We start from the raw sequence: 6,000 nt of genomic DNA, 5'->3' as shown, positions 1-6,000 counted from the left end.
CAAAGCTGCTGAGGCAGTCGGGGACTATTGAGAAGATGTAACACACAGGTTATGACATTTAAAATAAACCAGATCTGCTGCAGGAAATGAACATTTGGAATTAAAACCTGAAACTCCCAAAGATCCGAAATATGTCAGACGTTCAACAATACTCCTGTGCCACTTATCCAAAGCCTCTTTTTCTTTTTCCTTCTTCCAGTAAATAACAAAAAGCTGTATGTACAGTGGCCTAAGTCTGGGTGTATTTTCCTCTGGCTACAGAATATGAATGGGTCTCTGCACAATAGAAAGCATTCACCAGTGTTTGTGCTTTGTTCAGTGGCACTGGGGTGGAAAGTCATTACGGGTAAGTAACCGTCCTGTTTCTTAAGGGCCTAGGAGCTTTCAGATGGACAGATGGGTTGTTCACATTTCAGCCTCCTTGTATACAAACAAGAGCTGAAAAAGCAGCAGAAGAAATCTTATATTATATCTTCCTCTAAGAAGAGTTTTCAATGTTCATTTCAGAGGATTTGGTTGGATAGTGACACAGTTCCTGTTGTGTTATCTACGTACAGGTTGTGGCTTTAAAACCAACTAGTGAAAAAGCTTAATAATGTGTGTTGTGATTTTTGCTTTTAGATCACTGAAACACTGATGTCAGGGTTAATGCAAAGCTTTGGCCTGCACACCCTCCTCTTCAGCTTCTATATCACATACACTCTCGTTTCAGCTCTTATGGGGTTTGTATTGTCCTCTCCACATTCACATACAGACCCTTTTACATTATGTTTCTCAAAAGACACTCTAGAAAATGGAGACAATCACTAACCCAGAGAAAAGATGAGGCTAAAAATAGATTTTGACACTGTAGTCTAGCCTCTTGTGGTGCAGGCAGAGCCTCTTGTGGTCAACCTTTATTTGACCGCATGCTTCATTCACTGATTGAATGGGGGTTGGGATTAGAAGTGCTAGAAGTGTAGATGTTTCACCCATGGTCAACCTCTTGATGGTGCCATATTGTGTTGAATCATATCATATCATATCTCATAGCCATATCGTATTGTGTTGTGTCATTTCATATAGTAGCGTGCGTGTGTGTGTGTGTGTGTGTATGGAGGGTGGGAGGGAGGGGCTTTCTTTGTAATTGTTTTTTTTATGTGTAAAGCACTTTGTGTTGCATGTTCTTGCAGGAAAAGTGCTCTATAAACAAAGTGTTGATTGATTGATTTGATATAGTATCGTATCGTGTTGTGTTGATGCGTATTTTATCGTATCGTTTCATCTCGCACTGTATTGTATCGCATCATATTGTATCGTATTGTTCCGTGTTGCATTGATTCGTAATTGTGTCGTATTGTCTCAGTTGTACTGTCAGTAAGGTATGGTATTGTATCACATTGCATCGTATTGTATTGTACCTTGTTGTGTCATTTCATATTGTATCGTATTGTACCATGTTGTGTCATTTTGTATCACATCGTATCGTATCATACCATATTGTACCCTACAGTATCGTATCATATTGAATCGTATCGGGCCATATGGCATTGTATCATATCATATATCATATATCATATATCATATATCTATCATATATCATATCATATCATAATGGTATTGTACCATATCACACCGTTTCATATTGCATCGTATCATATGTTGGAAAACCAGCATTGCAGACTGTTTTACATGCAACAAATGTACAGAATATCAACAATAATTGATAGATTAGCTCATGTAAATTAATTGTAATCTAAATTCAGGTCCACTGCCATCAACTGTCAACAGTGAATGCACCATGTGATGCGGATGATTTCCAGATGTGCCACCTGTCATTGTTCTCTATAGCCGTAGCTGCAGATGTTTTATTCTGCGGTATCACTGTGTCATTTCCCTGTGGATCCAAGGTTGTTGGTCAGTATCAGACCGGACGGTGTTTACACCGAAGACGACAGAGACTCTGATAATTAATCACTCGGCTGGATCATGAGGAGTAAACAAGAGCCGGCTTCCTTCACACTCAATCTGTTCTCATGAAGGGCAAAGTTGACAAGAGGGTGGGGGTCAACATTAAAATCAATCACAGGGCAGCAGCTGATCGATCCGACCCCCCCCCTCCCCACACACACCCAACTCCGCAGACACAGTAACTCATGCGGGGGTATAGATAAGCTGTCATCAGCGGGATTTGTGGTCTCCTCCTTCTGTCTTTCTTGCAACCATAATCAGTGAGAGCACGAGGGCAGTATATGTTTCACCAGTAAAGCCGGGCGCTGACAGCTCTCTTCAATATCCGCCCTAATAAGTATTGACCTCACTCTGCATCTCACTTCATTTTTTCTTGTTTTGCAAATTGACTAATGAAGCTCATGGACTGACAGGATATGAAGAGATTAAGAAGCTGCTTTGCCACAAAATATATACACTACAAATACGACTATATTTATATTTACTGTCTTTTCTTTTCTTTTTCTTTTTTTTTTTTTAGATATCCATGTGTATATTTAACTGTCTTTGTGTCGACAGTGTGTCACATGGTGATTCAGATTCAGTGATGTGAAACAAAGCCTTCAACTCAAAATATGTTGTATTTTAACCACAGGTTGGTTAGATGGGTCAAGGTTTGCAGTGATCAATCAACAATAGATAATCAGCAACAATTATTTGTCTATGTCTTTGCCTTTGACATATTGGATGTGTATAGATTCATTTGCTGGCTCAACAGGTTTTCATGTCTTATCATTTTTATATTTAGCACATTTTCTTCATATATTCACTATTTCTAACTAATTTCTAACATTTTCTCAACAGTTACTTATTGATTAATCAACAAAATAACTGACACATTCATGTCTGTTATACTGCAGCATGTTTATATGATGATCATTATCATGCATCGTCCATATTTACTTTGTATTTCTCAGTTTTTTAGCTTCATTATCGTCACTGCTTTTAATGTGCAATTTCTTCTTTTTATTTTATTTTCTCCTCATATAAAGCACATTGAGCTGCATTTACTGTCATAAGAAGAACATAATAGATAAAGCTTATTACAATTATATTATATTATTATATTATCAAATCAACAAATTAATGTGTTAGCTTAAGTAAGACTATGGATGTCATCTTTATTAGATTAGTTTTTGTTTTTTAAGATGAAGAATCTCAAAGTTTCTCAAACCACTTGAGCCACAGGCATTTCAGAGATTAGTAAATATTAGGTGACACCACTCAGACCAGAGGCTCTGACAAGAAGCTGCCTGTAATCTGTAACATACAGCACAGAAACCAAATATCACTCTAATACCCAAACGTACGGTATATAAACGATTTGGCCGTCCTCAGTTTTTAATAAGACATTGTAGTTTATTGTCAGATAAGACATTTGTGGCTCCGAGTACTTAGACAGTGCTCATATCTGGTGGAAAAAAACCTGCTCCTTATTACAAATAGTCTTTTAATATTCAAGCACTTGCTTCACGACTAAATGTAAATACTGAATAAATTCTGGGAAATGAATGGACTAAACCCCCAGAGGCCTTGTGTGTTCATCCACACTGACTTCTTATTACGTGCCGTCCATCTCTTCTTCTGCAGTGCACTTGTAACATTTGTGCATTATTTCCTCCTGTTTACCCAGAGCTGAAAAAAACCAAAAAAAAAAACCAAGAAAACACCTTGTGTAATGAATTTGATTTGCATACAGTGCATCAGCTGCCAAATCATGTTCATTAAAAAACATCAGTAACGAAGCTCGAGCTTTGATTCGGGGCACAACGTGGCAAAATAACGGAAAAAAAATGTTTGGATTTGTTCAGAGGGCTGTTTTTTAAATTATTCGCTCCATCCATCTCCGTGCTCTCCGCTGCGAGCTCCGAGGGGCTTTGTGATATCTGCACTTAAAAAGATATTGAAGGGGAAAAGCTGTAGAACATCTAGTGATGGGATCAGACGGACTGACATATAAACACCTGCCAGTGTACTCAGAACCATCTCTGTGGTAGTTCCTGGTAAAGCAGGTGTCTCCGAGAACAAATTTAACCATAACGACACACGAACGCTCACACACACACTCACACAAAGGATGTCCACACAATACCACTTATATATAATTTTTTTTTCCAAGCAGAAGAAGCAGTATTGAAAAACGGCAAAGATTATTCTTAAAGTGACTCGGGGGCCCTTGGGTGGGAGCGAGTTAGTCGTATCTTTGTAGGGAGTTCTTCAGGAGGAGATAAGACGCCCCTGCGCTTCCCACCCCCTCATCTCCGATAGGACCTCCAATATTACTGGAGTCAAATCTCAATCAGTCCTGCTCACTGCCTGGAAAATACCTGGGGAGAGAGAGAAAATCACTGCCTGGCCCAGCTCCCTCTACACCTTAAAGGCTTTTCATTTGATCTCTATCACTTCTCATTAACTTCAAAATATGTTTCAGAGACTTAATGTCGCAGAGGAGCCGTCCTCTGGTGGCGTCTCCTCATCGAACGTGTCTCGACGCGGTTGTCTCTTCTTGGATCTGCTGAAACCCAATGAGGTTTTTCTTTCTTTTCTTTTTTCTTTTTTTTTTCAAAGTTTCCTCAACAGCACGGCTTCGATATCTCCGCTTTGTCTCCCTCTGTGCTTCATCAGTGAGTCTTTGAATTTTGCCAAATACTTTAATGTTCTTGATCAATGGCCCTAAAAAGCTGCCGGCGACAGGCATCAGAGTGTGAGCGTGACATCTCCATCAGTCAGTCGTGCTTCACCAGCGTATCATCAGCATCACAGAGATGCAGAACTGTGGGATGAATCCCTCTGTGGAGAGGAGGTGATGCTGCCGAACAGGAACCATAGACGCTCCGAAAAGCCCCATCCAGCTGTGACCGGAAAAGTGTGAGACAAGAATAGTAATAAACAGGTTTCTGTCGTGTGTGTGTCGTGACTAAGATATACTAACGTTTATATGATGTAACGTTATAGTGTTGGGAACATACCTGCACATGATGTGGGAATGCCCTGGGGTCTTTTCCTTTTGGCTCAGTATTTCGAACACTCTTTCTCGTTTAATGCAGACAAACATACCTTGTCTACCACACATCTTGCTTTTAAAGTCCCACTCCCACGACCCTTTTTGGTCATTTTAAAACCAGCCCATTAGCCATGCACATTAGCAATGCACCTCTGGGGGGTGGGCGGAGACTGCGCTGCTTTGCACCCGCCCAGCCACCTCCTCACACTACACTAGTGCCATCCCCTGGAGCTGTGACACGTCAGCTCCAGTCTCCCTGAAACTGCCAGTATGAGTCTGCCATTGGTTCACAGCAGTTTGAAGGCAGAAAAACTCAGAAATGCAATTTTGCACTTCCTTTTCTGCTGATATGTGCTCTAACACAAGAAAAATGCCACAGGAACATGTGAAAAGTTCAAAAAACACGATTTTCACGGGAGTGGGTCTTTAAATGATGATACTTCTTTGAATCTAAAATTCTACATGAAGAGAGTACTGTTCGCGGGCCTAACCGCAGCAAAGAAAATGTCGATAAAGAGATGGAAACCACCACATGTTCTAAACGTGTCTCTGTGGAAAGTATCATTTTATGAAATTCTGTTATTAGAAATCTCCAGTGCCAGAGTTCAAATGGCAAAGACAGAAACTATACAAAATTTGGAATTGGCAGCTGAGGAAGTTAAAGCAGAAGTAAGCTATATTTTTGTGTTAATATAAGTCTTAAATAGTTATATCTTCCGACAGCAATCACTTACATAGAGTGTTTGGACCGAAACACAGGTCTCTCAGTCCCTCTGCTCTGCTCTGAGCCGAGGAGAAAACTTTTCTTGTATCCTACAAGTTTTATCCAATGAGGAGAGAGAACAGCATGAAGGACTGTGTGTGCAGCCAAGGGATGCGCGTGAATGTGGTGACGTAGGGACGAGGACCAATAGATCCATGACGAGGGCGGGGGCTGCTAACTCCGTCGGCTGACAAGAAGTTATGGTGCGTTCAAGGCAACTCGTAACTCGTGTTTTTTCGACCTG

Source organism: Trachurus trachurus, assembly GCF_905171665.1.
Source record: "Trachurus trachurus genome assembly, chromosome: 9".
NCBI lineage: Eukaryota > Metazoa > Chordata > Actinopteri > Carangiformes > Carangidae > Trachurus > Trachurus trachurus.
Note: the sequence above shows the minus strand (reverse complement) of the source record.